Genomic DNA, 17,882 nt, shown 5'->3' on the forward strand with positions numbered 1-17,882 from the left:
CACTCCAGCATGCTTGCCTGGAGAATTCCATGGACAGAGGAGCCTGGTGGGCTACAGCCCATGGGGTTGCAAAGAGTCGGACAAGACTGAGCAACTTCACTTCACTTCAATAGATTTATATATAAATATATTTATATTTAAATATATATATTTATACTTAAATATATACAGGCCCACGAGGCCCACGAGGCCTCCCTGCAGCTCATTTAAAGGACTCTCTACCCCGGGAGCACCCGGAGCCTTCCTCTCCCCCTTCATGAGTCCTGAGATCGTGCCCAAGCTGTCCGAGCACATGCACCCAGAAGGCATGTGCCCCACCTCTGCCCCTGACTCCCCCCCAGTGTCAGAGGTGCACCCACCACCCCTGGACGTCGCTCAGCCCCGCCCACCGACCCCCTCCTAAGGGTGCCCCCGGTGCCCTCACCCGACCCTGCCCTGTGGTGCTGTCAACTCAGTGACTCCAGAACTTCCGCCTGGCCTGGGCCCCAGTGGGTCCCCCTCTTCCCGTGGGCCCGCTGAGGTTGGCTCCGTCTGCCTGCATCCTCTCTGTGAGTGACGTTTGCAGACAACAGCCCAGCTGTGAACGCTTGGCAAAGTAATAATAAAATAGAAGTAAAAGTGTTGGAGGTAGAACAGGCCGTTTCCACAGAGCTGTCCTGACTCACTCCCTCTTGTGGGGCCCCATAAAGCGTCCAGGGGAGCGCTCAGGTGACCAAGGTCCTCACTACCGCACTTCATTGGAGGGAGTGACTTGCTGCTCCCCGCACCCTGCTAAAACCCTGTCCCTGCAGGCTTCATGACGATCTTATTTTGCAGGTCATGCATGACCTTCTCAACCCCCTGAGACAGACACACATTCACACGCTCACACTCACTCATTCCTTTTCCAGAGGCTCCAGGAAAGTGGAGATGGTGAACTGGCCACTGCCAACCATGCAGACGGCATTGACTCCCCAGGACCTTAACTGCAAAGCGGCCCCTGGTCTCAACCCACTGTGTTTAAGTGGCACGTGTTCTCAGGCTAACCTCACCTTTTTTGGGTACTGTGACAGAAGACTCCCTCCCTGTGCCTGGAATGTTTTAAACATCAGGAAGGGACTTTGAACGTGTGTCCTGAATGGAGACCTGGGTGGGTTCCAGCTGCTAGGGATCCCCTTACTGATCCCTGGAGTCCCTCTCTGGATGTCTCAGTTATGACAAGGCAGCAAGCGCTGGGTCCAAGAGCTGGTTTACATCTTGACCCTGGCCCCGGAGCTGAGTGAATCTCAGCAAGGTGCCTGGCTTTTCTCCGTGGTAGCTGCCCCGACCAGGAGGGCAAGGTACTAGTCCAACACAGGCACTGAAAAGATCCAGAGCGCGAAAACAGTCGCCAACTTTGTGGCTCTCCTTTTCGTGCGTGGCCCCTCATAACGGTTCAGAGCAAGCATCTCCTCCCTGCGGCTGGATCTCCCAGTCCCTGAATTCCCAGCGTGCTCCGTCGTGTCTCCCAGTGGACAGCTGGGTCCCAGGAAGTCCTGCTCCAGCTGCCGTGGATGATGTTCTGAGAATGAGGTGCGCAGAGCAAAACCCGTCAGGGCTCCAAAATGCGCTCTGCCCAGCTGCAGAGAGCCCCGCGGGCCTCCAGGGTCTGATCCGCCCAAGATCGTAGGAGCAGACAGGCTGGCCCGCAGGGAGCCTATGGCCTCGGTCTCTTGGGCCGGCCGCCCAGGGCATCCCGTGGCGCTGCATCCGGACACCTCATCTCCGCAAAGGGCGTCTCTGCTGGACCCGCCTGTCATCTGTCTCTCTCGAGATCTAGTCTTCCATGCTCTTCTCCGGGACCAGCTGTAGGTTGGAGGTCTCTCCCTTGAGTCTATCTGTCTATCTGCGGGCCTGACAGCCCCATGCGGCCTCCTCCCCCCTGTCCAGGACCCCTCAGCGCCTCAAGGGGGCCCAGCAGGCAGGGGGACCCTCAGAGGGGCCGCTGCTCGCCGGGGGCCCCGGTGACTGCGCAGCACATGCAGCGGACGGATTCATCACTCCCAACCCGGACGCCAGTGAGACTTCAACCCGGAGAGGCCAGAGACGGGAAGAGCCCAGCCTCCCTCCTAAAGAGGCGGGCAGGCCTTCCACCAGAGTCAACAGTCAGATGATTACGAGGCTCCAAACGCAGAGGCAAACCTCCTCGAAATGAGATCCCCCGGGGCTCGCCCTGAAACATCCGTAATGTCAGCTGCCGCTTCAGTGGGTATTGGAAAAATATTTAGAACTAAAATATGGTATTTCTCCAGGGGGCGTATATCAAAAACGGGGGGAGAGCAGCAATTACTAGAGGAACTCAATAAACCTCCTGGCTCCCTGTCCGTCTTCTCCAGGTGCGCCAGTAACGGGCACTAGAAGGACTCACATCTTGCTGTTTCCTCCCCCAGTTTTTTTTTTACGTTTGTTTGTTTGCTCAAGTCTCGTGAAGCTCCATTCAGATCATGGGCAGGAGAAAAACACACCCTATAAAATGCAGTCAGTGACTTAGAGCGTGCACCACATTTAAAGGAATGGGCTTCAGAAACGTAGAAAACAAACTTAGGGTTAGCAGGTGGAAAGGGGGCAGGAAAAGCAAGGAGACTGAGATACACACACTGCTACATATAAAACAGATAACCAGTGACGACTACTGCATAGCACAGGGAACTCTACCCAGGGCCCTGGGATGACCTATATGAGAAGAATCTAAAAGAAAGCGGATACACGCATACGTGTAAGAGATGCACTTTGCTATACACCTGAAACTAACACATTGCAAATCCGCTATATTCCAATAAAAATTAATTTTTAAAAAGCGCATGTACAATTCAGAAATGTTGTCCTACTAAATTAAAACAATTAACACCAGAAGAATGGACTTAGCGAAGACTTTCCCTCAGTGCTGCTTACAATCCAGGGAATCCAAAGCCAGTCTTCCTGTATTATTCATTCCATAATTGCTGGGTTTTATTAGAAATATGATCTATTATAACCTTGAATAGAGTACATTAAATGACATTGAAAATTAGATTATTCTGATTATTAGAGAAGTGAGAAATGTGCTGAACATTTGTAAGACTGATAATCAATCAGGGTATCCATCTGAGTGTAATAAAAATCAATCTGGAGCCAGCGCGTTTAAATCTAATTTTTTAAGCACGACATTTTCCTCCGAGTTTCTCTCTAAAATGTCACCATCTTCTACAACGGTGATTGATTCTGTCTCTAGGGAGAAGCACTCACTCCAATTACTTCATCCACTGCACACAAACCACAGTCCACTTACAAAAAGGCCGAATGAATCACAGCAAGAACGATACATTTTGGGGGGCGGGGCACAGATAGATTTATGTCACTCAGGCTGGAAAATCACCAGTGTTCCTCCCCCAGCTCAGACAGAGAAAATATGCTACTTAGACCTCACGCGGCTCTTTAGTATCTTCCAACAGAAACTAAGAATTTCCATAATGGGTTTTTATTTCAACTGAGATTTAAAAAAAAAAAAAAAGAGGAAAACACCGTGGCTTATGTAAAAAGCATGCTTCTGTTCGTGTCTTCTTCAGAGAAAGAAAAAAAGGTATGGCTGTTGATTCAGCCTTCCTTCCCCACAAACTTCGATCCATCTCTTAACCCATTCACCCACCAGTAGACGATTACTGAACTTCAACTGAGGTTACCAGGAGACTGGCCAGCTGGGGACTCTTTCTCTTGAGGATATTTACCTGGTGGAGGAAGGTTAATGAAGTGACTTCCAAGGGGGACCTCCTGAGCTGACCCCACATTCTGTGGAGGGACCACTAGCTTGGCACTCCCTACCACTAACTCAGCTTGGCCCCCAAGAATGGCACATGAGAATACTGACTTTAGAGAATGTTGGTATTTTCCTGGCAATGGTAGGAGAAAGGGGAAGATGACATTTATGGAAACTTTGCCATGACCAAGAACTTGACGTCCATCATTCACTAAATCCTCAGGGGTGGGGCCCTGGGGCTCCTGGCCCTGGGTTTGCTGAGCCGGTGATCGGCAGCGAGCCTTGGCTTTCTCCCTGCCTCCCGTCTCGTTTTCCCAGGAGCAACGACTTGTCTTAGTGAGTCTGCGGGAAGGCACTGGACGTTCTTAGCGGCAGCCCTTTCAGGCCTTCTCTGCCTCTGCCCTCCTCCCCCTAGAAAAGGGCATCTGGCCTGTTCTCGGTGCTGTGGAAGCTCCCAGGGGCGGGCTCTGCCTGGGGGAGGCCTTTGGGTATCAGTGCTGCCCAGGATAGGGCAAGGAAGCTCACCTGACTCAGGGGTGAAGTCCAGGAAGCCATGAGCCACTGGGGCTGCACATGGCAAGCTGCATCTTCCAATAAGCAAATGACTCCATAAGTTAACTCACACCCATTGAAAGGAACATTACACTGCTATCAAAATTCATCTTTTCAAAGGCGATTTAATGACATGGCTAAATATCCACAATGCTGAATTTAGTATCTCCTTTAAAAAAAAAAAGGAGATCAGAAAAAAATGGAATACACACATATATGCATTGAAAAAAGCAGAATAAAAAAAGTCAAAATATTCATAGGTCTTATATCTGGGACATAAGAGTCACTGTGATTTATCTCTTCTTTGTTGATAAATTTCAGTACTTTCCAAATCATCTGCAGTGAGCTAATGTTGCTTCAATTATTGTTTTTTAGGTTCTCATTAATTATCTATTTTATTCAAAGTATCAATAGAGTATAGAGGTCCAGCCCAGTCTCCCAATTCATCCCACCTTCCTGCCCTTGGTGTCCATACATTTGTTCTCTATGTCCGTGTCTCTGTTTCTACCTTGCACATAAGATCATCTGTACCATTTTTCTAGATTCCACATGTAAGCGTTAATATACAATATCTGCTGCCGGGGGCCAGAGTGAGGAACTCCGCCCATGGCAAAGGTCATGAGGAAGGAGGCTTGGCATACGCAAAGGCATGATCAAGCCTCAGGAAACCCCCTGTTCCCGAGCATCTAACCCCAAGACCAGAGTCTGTTTTATGCTCTCACCTACACCTCTGACTTTACGGGGGGCTCTCCCCCATAACCGTTTCTCTCGGAGAAGGAGTAAACGTGCAGCTCCAAGGCAATAAAAATTCCTGGGCGTGACAAGAGTGTTTCAGCTTACGGACTCCTCTGAAGGTTATCTAGCCCGCCTGTATAGGTTTGTCCGGCCACATGTGATTGTTTACAGCCTCCCAACCTGAGAGGCACGAGATGTTTTAGACTTACTAAAGGCAAATTCTTTTGGGGAGTTGGAAATTATTAGTATAGTGTGTTGGTTAGGAATTATATTGGTGAAGGGTTCTTCATTTGTTGTGTCAATAATTGCTGCTAATTCCCTGCTCTGGGTGGGACAAGGATGTCTCAGGTCAAACCTCTCTGCTGACAGACTAGCTTGTGTGACAGGATTATCCATACTGCTGCCACTAGGCACGTGATTGTTTACTACCTCTCAACTGTAAACAGCACAGAGTTTTGGAGTATTTTGAGAGTCTTAATTAGCATAGGACTTTTTCTTGTTGTTGAGTCAATGATTGCCACCAGGCCTCCATATCCTTAGGCACTTGGGAATATATTAATCAATGTATTTGGAATATAGCAAAGGAAATATAGTAGTTTTTGATGTTAGCAATACTAGACTTTTTGAGTTAATGGATTTTCTCTTTTGTAATAGATCACTGTACTTTGTTATAAATCACTGTGTCCTTGCTATGTAAGAATGTAACTTTATCATATCTTAAGACTAAATAGATCTTAAGGGGAGCATTGGTGAAAGGATTTTCATTTGTTGGGCTGATGTTTGCTGCTAAATCTCCATGTTCCCTACCCTTATAATGAATATAACTAGCATATAGGAAGAAATAAGTATTAACCTTTAAGCATATAGGAGAAATAAGTATTAACCTTTAAGACTAATCATGTTAACCTTGGGTTAAATAAATTCCTTTCTTGATTGTAACTCACTACACCCTCACCCTATAGGAATGTAACTTTATTTGGAGGGTGGTGCCTGGTTTAAGAAAAAACACCCTTGGAAGAAATAAGTTTTTTGGTTATCAGAAAGAAAGGATCACAAAATGTCAGCAGGTCTCACTCATGGCCAGAAGATGATGTACCTTTTTATACATTTATGTGAAGCACCTGATTTTGATAAAGGTCAGGACTGCTGACCCCCGCGTGACTCTGTATTCATCCCTATGTGTAACAAAAGATATATAAGCAAACCCAAAAATAAAGAAATCGGATCAGTTTCCGGAAAGACTGATTCCCCCATGTCGCTTCTCTCTTGCTCCCGTTTTTCTGGCTGAGTTCCCATCTGGAGCATGGATGCTATTCCACGTAATCCAAGTTATTCAGCCTCCTTTTCTCCACTAATCTTCCTACTGCACTATCCGTTTCTAATCTCTCTATATCTGTGATTAAATATGTATTTTTCCAAAGACGCCGACTCCATCCCCACCTTCGAATCACCCTGGATCCACCAGGGCTGGACCCCGGCAATCTGCTTTTCTCTGTTTTTCGTTCTGAATGACAGTCTCTAGGTCCATCCATGTCTCCACCAATGACCTAAACAATGCAATTCCTTTTAATGGCTGAGTAATATTCCACTATATACAAGGACCACATCTCCTTTATCCATTCATCTGTCCATGGACATTTAGGCCGCTCCCATGTTCTGGCTACTGTAAACAGTGTTGCAGTGAACGCTGGGGTGCGTGTGTCTTTTTGAATCATGGCCATCAACATGGCAAACAACAAATGCTGGAGAGGGTGTGGAGAAAAGGGCACCCTCCTACACTGTCAGTGAAAGTCGCTCAGTCACGTCTGCCTCTTTGCAACCCCATGGACTATATAGTCCATGGAATTCTCCAGGCCAGAATACTGGAGTGGGTAGCTGTTCCCTTTTCCAGGGGATCTTGCCAATCCAGGGATTGAACCCAGGTCTCCCGCATTGCAGGCAGATTCTTTACCAGCTGAGCCACCGGGGAAGCCCAAGAATACTGGAGTGGGTAGCCTATCCCTTCTCCAGCAGATCTTCCCGACTGAGGAAGCAAATGGGGGGTCTCCTGCATTGTAGGCAGAGTCTTTACCAGCTGAGTCACGGTGGGCATGTAGATTGGTGCAGCCATCATGGAGAACAGTATGGAGGTTCCTTAGAAAACTAGAAATAGAGCTACCATATGATCCAACAATCCCACTCCTGGGTATACTCTGGAGAAGACCATAATTCAAAAAGACAAATGCTCTGAGTATTTTTTTTTTTTAATGTAGAGTTTTTTGTTTGGTTTTGCCCTTCAAAGGAAAGTGGCTTTTCTCTAACAGGAAGAAGGTTTTCAGGCTGTAAGGTGAGTCTCAGAAACGAGCTGCCGACATGGTGATTCCTGCAGTTACTTCTCAACTAACTCCTGAAGACTCCCACTGCCAGCATCGCCTCGCTGCTCCCACATTCCCTCTGCGGCCCCGAGGTGCTCCCTGCGCCTGCCCTGACCTCTTGATGATGTACAGTCTCAATATAACAGCCATCTTGGACTTACGGAAACCCAACTTCCGCCCTAAACACCCGACCCCTTCCCATCAGACCTGCAGTAAGAGCAGGGGCCTGGACAGATCCCCTGGGCCTCTCTCATTCTTTGCCCTGTCTTATGCCTTTTGTTCAAAACTGGCTTCCTCCTGTGTCCTCAAACATACTGGGGAATGCCCCACCACAGGGCCTTTGCACCAGCTCTTCCTTCTGCCTGGAGCCTCTCCTTCCTGCATTTCTTTATTCAGATGTCACCGTGTAAAGCCTGAAGCCTGCCCTGACTACTTCATCGCAAACTGCAACCCTCCACCCCGTACACCCCCCACCCCACAGTCCTATTCCCTTTCCCGGTTCAGTCTCCTTATTTGTCCTTTTAATTATCTTTCTCCCCCATAAGAAGGTAAATCCCTGGAGGGCAGGGATTTTAGGAATTCTTCACCCCAAACAGCATCCTAAACAAGTCTCTGTTGCTGATGGAGGCTCTGAGAGGGAGGCTGAGTGCTGGGGTGGGCAGGCTCTGCTCCTGGTGGGAGACCTGTGTCAGCACTGTGCTGGGGTGAAGGGCTGAGGGGGTGAGGGCACCTGGCCGGCAGGAAGACCCCGGACACGGGGACAAATCGGGCAGGGAAGAGGCGCAGTCCCATCAGAGGTTGGGCCTCTTGGGCCTCTTTAAGAAGACGAACAGAAGCTCCCTCTGCAGGAAAGTGCAGATGCATGCCCGCCGGGAGATGGAGAAAAAGAAAAGTTCCCTAAATGCTCAGACCCTAGTTCAGGTGAACTTAATACAAGTGTGACGGCCGCAGATTCTGCCACAGACTGCTGTTCAGTTAGGACAAAGTCTAAATATTCTAGAGGCCATAAAGGAAAGCATTTGGCAGGAGAGCAGCTCCTTGGAGACACGCCAAGGAATGTCCATCCTTCACCGGAGCAGCACCTTGGGGATGGTCATGTCAAACAAGCCAGGCAACTTCCTCTGTTTTCTAAGTTCCAGCTAGAGCAGCTTACGGGAGGGGGAGACGGGAAGGAGGGAAGGGGGGAGGAGAGGAGGGAGGGGGCAGATGTTTTCATTTTCAACTAGACATCTTAGGAGTGCAGTGCGACCAACCGCATGAACTAACTTCCTCTATCTTCCAGATAACGACTGGGTTTTTGGTTAAACTAGGTCTGGGACAACTAGTTTCCTAGAGTCTCCAAACAATACGAGAACCTTCACAAAAAGTTACCTTCTCTGGAAAGAAAAGAAAGAGTAGATTTTTAAAAACAGCAACATACATTCACTGCACACATTTGGAAAGTTATCAAATCTGCAAAGAAGAAAATACAAATTATAATTAATCCATGTCCCAGAGATACACCCTGTTAAGGTTTTATTTTTTCTCTTCCTTTTTATGCATTTATATGTATATTTTTATTACAGATCATAGACCATCTCAATTTTCTCATCTTGTTTTTCATTTAAACTTAACATTGTGGATATTTCCCCATATCATGAAAAAATCGCTTTCGCTGTGGCATAATGTTCCTTTCTATGGAACTAAAGAACCTCTTGAAGGTGAGAGAAGATAGTGAAAGAGCTGGCTTATAGCTCAACATTCAGAAAACTAAGATCATGGCATCCGGTCCCATCACTTCATAGCAAACAGATGGGGGAACAATGGAAACAGTGAGAGACTTTATTTTCTTGGGCTCCAAAATCACTGCAGATGGTGACTGCAGCCATGAAATTAAAAGATGCTTACTCCTTGGAAGAAAAGCCATCACACACCTAGACAGAGCATTTAGAAACAGAAACATCACTTTGCCAACAAAGGTCCGTCTAGTCAAAGCTATGGTTTTTCCAGTGGTCATGTATGGGTGCGAGAGCTGGACCATAAAGAAGGCTGAGTGCCAAAGAATGGATGCTTTTGAACTGTGGTGTTGGAGAAGAATCTTGAGAGTCCCTTGGACTGCAACAAGATCCAACCAGCCCATCCTAAAGGAAATCAACCCTGAATATTCACTGGAAGGACTGATGCTGAAGCTGAAGCTCCAATCCTTTGGCCACCTGATGAGAAGAGCCAACTCACTGGAAAAGACCCTGATGCTGGGAAAGATTGAAGGCAGGAGGAGAAGGGGATGACACAGGACGAGATGGTTGGATGGCATCACTGACTCGATGGTCATGAGTTTGAGTAAGCTCCGGGAGATGGTGAAGGACAGGGAAGCGTGGCGTGCTGCAGCCCATGGGGTCGCAAAGAGTTGGACACGACTGAGCGACTGAACAACAATTACTCAGCCACAAAAAGGAATGACATTGGATCGTTTGCAGAGAGGCATGCATGGACCTAGAGACTTCCTTCATAGAGTGAAGCCAGTCAGAAAGAGAAAAACAAATATCACATATTAATGCATCCATGTGGAATCTAGAAAGAGTGGTCCAGATGGACTTATGAGCAGGGCAGGAACAGAGGCACAGACAGGCACAGAGATGGGCATGTAGGCACGGAGGGGGTGGAGAGGGAGTATAGTGACCTATACACTCCCGTGTGTAAACAGACGGCTCGTGGGAAGGCGCTGTGTAACATGGGGAGCTCAGCTCGGCGCTCTGTGATGGCTGAGAGGGGAGGGTGGGGGCGGGGGCGGGCCAAGAGGGAGGGGATTTTTGCGCACATACAGCTGATCCACTCCAGCAGCAGAAACCAACACTGCTTCACAACACTGTGAAGCAACTGTACCCCAACAAAAATGAAAAGCCTGGAGGAGAAACCGCCACCTTCCCCCAGGGACATGGCAGAGCCCCATTCTGGTACCCAGCACTGGACACAGAGGGGCCAAGTGTCTATGAGGGAAGGGGCCAGGCAGCTGTTTGGTGGCTGTTCCCCACTCTCTCCGTGACCTTACCGGGTCTCAGCCGCTGTCCCGGGCCAGACTGGATGAACAGAAGGAGATTTACAGGAGCGCCACTACCTTCAATCACTGTAGCCATAATAAGTCAGAACAAGGCCAGACTTGGGGCCAGCGAAATGGAAAACAACTGCCTAAAAGGTCCCGGTCTTGGCTGTGTAAGGGGACACGTTCGTGATTCTAGGCGGAGCTCTCCCACATGACTACCTCTGGGGTCCACCTGTTCACCTGCGAGGTCAAACAGGACTCTCCCGCAAGGTGAGCTCTGGTCGACCCCCAGGCAGAGCTAGACTTGCTCACACGTGCCAGGCACTGTTCAGGCAGCGGGAGACCGCACTGACCCAAATGCCTGAAACCTACACCCCACGCAAGTTTCCGCTGAAACGAGGTCAGCGTGGAGATGGAAGAAGCATGGCCAGAGAGAGCAGAGAGGACAGTGAGGTTCGCTGCACCAGGGGGGTGAGAGAAGGCACAGCCGTGAAGGATGCTCGCGAGAGGGGAGGAGCCGGGGCACGGCTTCGGGACCACCAGAGGCCAGATTCATGGACCTGTTGACACAGGACAGAGGCCAGCAGGCTGATCTCTGCGGAGAACCGAGAGCAAGTATTTCACGCTTTGGGGGCCACCCGCCTCTGTCACAGCGACCCACGTCTGTGGTTGAGTTCAGAAAACGGCCACAGATCATCAGCAGAAACAAACGGGTGTGGCTGTTCCAATAAAACTTTATTTGTAAGTCCAGGTGATCCACTGGGTCTGGCCCACCCGGCTGCAGCTTGCTGACCTCTAAATCAGGTCATTCATCAGCCTGAACAAAGTGGTTTTGCTTCCGTCTGCAGGGGGCCTGGGGGAGAGGCGTCTGGAAGTGAGTGGGGCGTGAGTAAGCCAGGTGGCCCCAGGGAGGCGGCTTCCACTAGGCGGGCTGACTGCCTTCTTCCCTCTTTAATCTTCTCTATTATTCCTCTTAATTATAGATGTCAGACGCACTCATTATCACCTGTGAAACACCGTGATAATGACTCCCTCCCACTCCCCTTCCAGCCCGGCCCCCTGAGGCTACTACCCACATAGGATGTCTGGCGGGGTTCAAGGACGCGGGGGCCACACGGTCAGAGGCTGGGGTGCTGGGGGTGGTCAGATGTCACGAAGGTCACAGCAAAGAGGCCTCCTTGACTGACAGCCCTGAAAAGGAAGGAGGACAAGGGAGGCGGCTAAAACCAACGCACTGCCCCCCTGGGGACGCCCCCCACCCCCCCACCGGGGACGCCTGGGGACACTGCCCACCTGGGGAGCTGGCCGAGAAACGCCGGTTCTGGAGTCACAGCTGGCCAGGGCTTTGTTAACAGGCTGACCTTACCCTGGAGTGGCCTGATGAGAACCACACTACGTGGACTGAGAGAGGTGGGCATTTTCCTATGCCCTGGGCAGACCGCGCTGGGAACGCCAGGGTCGTCTTGGGGGGACTCACCCATTGCAGGACAGACACTGACTCAACAGAACTCGGGGAGTGGGGACCAGCAGGGCAGGAAGACTGAGGATGGGGTGTGGAAGGAGATTCAGAAGCAGCACAGAGTCTAGAACCAAATCCCAGGACGGAGTCTCTGTATCCTGGGGAGGCAGAGCTAAGCCCACCGGTGAGCGGCAGACACGTGGGCCTGGCGGGAAGAAGGACTTTCTAGCCATCCCTGCTATCCCCCTCCAAGAGGATGCCACCTGCCATGATGCGGCCCTCCCACGGAAGACGGGCTGCCCATGGGCAGGTCAACACCAAGGGTAGCACAGCCCCCAGAGTCTCTCCCAAACCTTGAGCTTCTGTGCAGCTGTGATCTTTCAATTGCTTTGGAAAACATAGGGAACGGCCCATCTGTTGAGGGTCTAAATGATTTTCTGAACGGAGAGAACTCAAACGTTACCATAGGTCACCAGGGTTGACGGTCCACAGAGATCCCTCCGTCTCTCAGGCACGGGCGTCCCTGGTTGTCCAGTGGTTAGGAGTCCGCCTTGTAGTGCAGGGCACATGGGTTCGATCCCTGGTCGGGGAACATCCCCTGTGCCACAGAGCAAGTAAGCCCGTGCACCACAACTACTAAGCCTGCGGCTCTGGAGCCCGGGAACCCCGGGTCCTGAGCCCACACGCCCCAGAGCCGTGGTCCACAGCAAAAAAAGCCCCCGCAGCGAGCAGCCTGAGCCTCACAATTCGAGAGCGGCCCCACTCTCCGCAACTAGAGACACCGGATGCGCAGCAGAGAAGAACCGGCACAGCCAGAAATCCAGAAAAACCTCAGGCAAGAGCTCCTGCATCTCGGCCGGCTCGGCTGTGTCTGTGATTAGAAGCATAGGGTTATCGCAGAGAGCCGCTGGCTTCAGGTGTGAAGCTAGATGGAGACAGCCCACAGGTGACAGCCAGCTGTCTTTCCCCTCTCCCAGCCTGGGTGTGTTTATCTGTAAAAGGCAATCCCTGGGTCCCTCACAAAACTGGAAGCAGCAGCACATGGGGCGATGGATGCTGTAACAAGCCATTCCCGACCTATCTGCAGGAAAACACCAGCCGTTTGTTTTGCCCACTTGTAACCCACAATAGGCAAATATCTGTATAAAATACAAGACAGATGAGTCGCTAGGAAAATGACACACCCCTTGGATGTTACAGCAGCATCACACTGCTCAGAGTTTCTCAGTTCTGTGCCTCCCTTTTCAAAAAACATTTTACTGAAGGAGTCGATTTACAACGTTGCGTTAATTTCCGCGGCACAGCACAGCGATGCAGTTAACACATGCACGCCTTTGTTTCCACCTTCTCGCTCCTCGTGGTTTATCACAGGATACTGAGTGTGGCTTCCTGTGCTACACGGTCCGTTCCTCACTTCCGTACACACCTATCGTTCCCGTCGGGTAACAGCTCATTGCCTGGCTCTGGCCCACAAACCACATTGTGTGTAATTCTACTCTAAAATATTGAAAAGTATTATTCTAAAGCAGCATCACTGTGGCGTGAAAACATTAAAAAAGTCACAGTGATAACGACACCTACAACCTCGATGAGAAGATACTGGTGTTTAGCAACTGTAAGGACCCCTTTCTCTTCTGATAACCAGTCTGGGTTCAATGATCATTACTGGGTCAGCTGATGGAAATACCAAGGAAACTCTGCAATCACGAGGCGGGGCTCTGGGGTTCAGTCAGGGGCACGCCAATCTTCCTGGACGTTGATATGGCACCACTGCAATCTCACTTCAAATCCTTTCACAATCAAAGAGCCTGGATAAATTGAGTGTCCGACGAAACAGTTAAAAAGACACCCACATTACCAGGAACCACCATTTCTTAGGGGAAAAAAAGGATTTTCCTTGTTGATTTTCAATCTAACTGATAACCTAGAAGCCTCTGAAAACTGCCTGAGAACATGCCCAGACACAAGGGACTTTGTTTCTATAAAGCATTAAGGCAGCAGTTTGCACAGAGTTAACTCAATAAAATAACACTTTCTACTTGGATAAACTGACCTAGATTCTCTGACTTTCATGCAGAAACGAAACCGGCGGGCTGCCATCTTGGGAGCCACCCGTGAGAGCAGAGGGGTGGGAGACCCGGGGCTGGGGGCGAGTCCTGTGCGAAGAACGGCAAGACGTTCCCTCCCGATCCTGGTTGTGACTTTCATCCCTACTTTGTGAGTGGAAGGGATCTGTTGCTCTGAGCTTCGAGGAAGGGCTTTGTAAGCTGAATGCCATCCCTGTTGGAGGCTGGGCTGATAGAAGAGGCCCTCTTCTTTAGAATGATTTTATTTACTTATTACTTTTGTTTTTGGCTGTGCTGCACCTTCGTTGCTGCGTGCAGGCTTTGTCCGGTTTCAGAGACTGGAGACTCCTCTCCGGTTGCGGTGTGCAGGTTTCTCCCTGCTGAGACTTCTCTTTTGGTCCAGGAGCTCGAGCTTCAGGAGTCGAGGCTACCTGCTCCAGAGCACGGGCTCAGTATTGTGGTGCACGGGCGTAGGTGCCCCATGGCCGGGATCCTCCTGGACCAGGGATTAAACTCATGTCCCCTGCATTGAGAGGCGGATTCTTAACTACTGCCGCATCAGGGAAGTCCAGGAAAGGCCCTCTTGATCAAGGAGCTCAGAAACACACACGCATCCCGACGGGCCTCATTCAGGGCATCTTTGTGGTCTGGCAGCACGGATGAGTGAATGGATGGAGAGCGCTGCAGACGAACAGCCCGCGCAGGGCCGCGGCGTCTACGCCTGTGATGCGGGATTACGCTCCTGCCACATAAAGGGGCAAACTGGCCGTCAAATCGGTCCGTGCGCAGTGGTGGGAATGCAGACTCTGACCAAGAGACTCCGGTCACTCTGCACACTCAGGGACACACACACAGACACAGCTCCAGCCCACTCAGAGCCTCACCAAACACACGACAAATGCTGACCTGCAGGGGCAGGCGATCTCAGGGGAAGAAGCACACACAGCTGTGATAATTGATGCGAGCCCATGCTCACATGACTCAGCTTGGCGTGCGTGTAAAGCACTCGATGGTGCCTTCCAGATGCTCCTTCCTTTTAGCCGTGCTCCTTCGCAGGCCTCTCTCCTTTCCACCGGGCCAAGCCACACACTCAACGCCCTCTGCCCCTGAGGATTTCGGGTCTCTTCCTGACTGGGATCCAGGCCGCCCCTCCCGGCAGGCTGCAGAGTCAGCGCTTCCCTCTGGGGGCTCCTCGGGGAAGGCTTTGAGGAGTTTTTCTCGGGAGTTTGGGAATGCAGTCTCTTTCTCAGCTTCTCCGAACTGGATCTACCATCGTGTTCAGGACAGCGTGGGTTTATTTTCTTTCTCAATCCAACATGTCACTGGAAAACTCCCCAGCTTTCTTTCTCTAGGGCTCCTGAAGTTCTCGTTTTATGTTAACGCTCTTTCTCTCCCAGCAGCCCCCCAAACTCCCCACCGTTACCTCCCAAACACCCGCCTCACGCCTCCACGTACCCATCAGTTTCTGAGACATCGTTTCTTCCCGAAACACCCAGCCATATTTGCTGAGAAGAGCAAGGTGTCTGCATTTTATTTTTCACTAAGCGAGGAAGCCTGACGGTTCAGAGGGTAAAGAATCCACCTGCCATGCGGGGCACACGGGAGATGCGGGTTCGATCCCCGGGTTGGGAAGATCCCCTGGAAATGGAGGAAATGGCCACCCACTCCAGTCTCCTGGCCTGAAAACACCCGTGGGCAGAGAAGCCTGGTGCGCGACAGAGCTTTGGGTCTCCAAAGGGCTGGACATGACTAAACGTACGCATTGAACTAAATTCCTCACACTGGCCAGAGCCCCAAGATTAAAAACAACAACAACCAAACTTTGACTGTTTTCGTTTTGGAATCTCAAACATTATTTAGCTTTGCACCCTGCTTTGTGCGGAAGGGCTTGACTTGAAACATTTTTTTTGTCCTGTAGATGTCTCGGTTCCATTCTGTCTTTTCCCTGGGCTGTGCAATCAGCTGGCTGTGTGGCTCGAACGAAGTGGTGTCACCTCTCATCGGAGCTCCGGGGTGGACGAGGCTGGGCCTGTGAGTGCCCTGGGCATTTACACTGCAGGATTCCTTATTCCGGGAACGCGCTCGCGGGCGTCCTGCCCGAGGCCCGGCCTCCAAAGTCATGGCCGCGGGCCTGCAGAAAAGCCATGGACGCTCTGAAGGGAGAGGGGATGCTTCTCTGCATCTCCGCCCACCCTAACACTCAGGTGAAAGAGCAGGTGGAAAGAAAGGACGCCTGTGTGCGGTGGGCCCTGGGCCCCCACCACCCTCCCCAGGAGCCTCCTGCCTTAAGTGACCCCGGGCGGGCTTCCCCGGCGCCCTGCACACTTGAAGCGCTTGTACATACGGTGCGTTTCCTTGCCCAGCAACACAGTGAGAGCAAAACTCCTGCCCTCTCCCCTTACAACCAGGACACTGACACACGGGGGCTTCTGGGCCCGAAGTCCAGCCATGCTGCCCTCAGTGGATGGGGGACCCCTCTGGCGTCGCCCCAAGTGCCCACAGCCAAGTCCACACTCGGCCATTTCTTCCACGCACCTGGCCGGCACACAGAAGAGGTTTAGGCTTCTGAGGGACAGCGGGGCCTCCTGAAGGGGGCGGTCTTTACAGGACTAACTGGGCACACCCCCCTCAACCCCGGATCCTGCCCCAGGGCAGAAGCAGGAATTGCTCCAAGTTTCCGCGCACTGGCTGGCCCTGCGTTCATCTGTCCGTTTAGTTAAAACGACCACCTCTTGGGTGCTAATCCCAAAGCCAACACGGAAGGACTCTACATAAATCGAAGCACGGTAACTGTGTTTGTTTGCATTTATTTAATATTTTTTGGTCATGCCACACGGCTTGTCGAGTTTTAGTTTGAACCTGGGCCCTCGGCACTGAGACAGCAGAGTGCTAACCACTGGACTGCCAGGGAATTTCCCGGTAATGATTTATTTGAAAAGAAATACGGTCTCTGGGCTTCCCTGATGGCGCAGTGGTAAAGAATCCGCCTGCCAGTGCAGGAGACGCAGGTTCTATCCCTGGTCCGGGAAGATCCCACAAGCCGTGGAGTGACAAAGCCCGTGTGGCCACGGCTACTGAAGCCTCATGCTCTAGAGCCCGTGCTCGGCAGCAAGAGAAGCCGCCACTGCGAGAAGCCCACGCCTCACATCTAGCCCCTGCTCTCTGCAGCTGGAGAAACCCCTGCGCAGTAAAAAACAAAAAACAAAACCAAAATGGCCTCTGGCAAGAAAACGTCATCACCCAAGCCGGTGTATTCCGCAAACAGTGCGCCAGGGGGACCCAGGAAAACCGCCACTAAGGGCCCTGGGGGTTGCTGACACCCAGATGCTGAGTGGAAGGCCGAGGGTGGCGTTTCCGCAGGAGCTGTGAAGCAGGGACCTTCTCTGCTTTTACTTCTGGTGTGAATATAAAAGTAAGCTCAGTTCAGTTCAGTTCAGTCGCGCAGTCATGTCGGACTCTTTGTGACCCCATGGACTACAGCACGCCAGGCTTCCCTGTCTATCCCCAACTCCCAGAGCTTGCTCAAACTCAGGTTGATCAAGTCACTTAAGTAAGCTTAAGACCCTTAAAAACTAGAGTCAGCGTACGATCCAGCAGTCCCACTCCTGGGCAGTATCCAGAAAAGACAACACCTCTACTAAGAACAGACGCACACACCGCGGCATTCACAGCGGCACTGCTCACAACAGCCAGAGCTCGAGAACCACCTGGATGCCCGCCGACGGGTGAGCGGATGAAGATGGTGGCGCACAGACAACGGGCTACTCCTCAACCATTAAAAAGCATGAAACACGGTAATCCACAGCAACCTGGATGGACCTGCAGAGTATCGTACCAAGTGAAGTAGGTCACACAGAGACATATCATAAGATACTGCTTGTATGTGGATTCTTAAGAATGATGCAAATAAACTTATTTACAAAACAGAAACAGACTCACAGAAACA

General features: G+C 51.0%; 1 protein-coding gene and 1 long non-coding RNA gene across 6 annotated transcripts in view; both read right to left on the minus strand.

Annotated features, from left to right (window-relative positions):
• RARB (retinoic acid receptor beta) overlaps window positions 1-17,882 on the minus strand; it is an 863,700-nt gene that overhangs the window by 47,750 nt on the left and 798,068 nt on the right. The gene's annotated exons all lie outside the window — the stretch shown is intronic.
• On the minus strand, window positions 11,132-13,015 carry LOC138430780 (uncharacterized). The gene is made up of 3 exons (XR_011253385.1): window positions 11,705-13,015; window positions 11,488-11,602; window positions 11,132-11,417 (listed from the first exon to the last, which is right to left on the minus strand). It is a non-coding gene; the product is annotated as an uncharacterized lncRNA (long non-coding RNA).

The sequence above is a fragment of the Ovis canadensis genome, chromosome 26, assembly GCF_042477335.2.
Source record: "Ovis canadensis isolate MfBH-ARS-UI-01 breed Bighorn chromosome 26, ARS-UI_OviCan_v2, whole genome shotgun sequence".
Classification (NCBI taxonomy): Eukaryota; Metazoa; Chordata; class Mammalia; order Artiodactyla; family Bovidae; genus Ovis; species Ovis canadensis.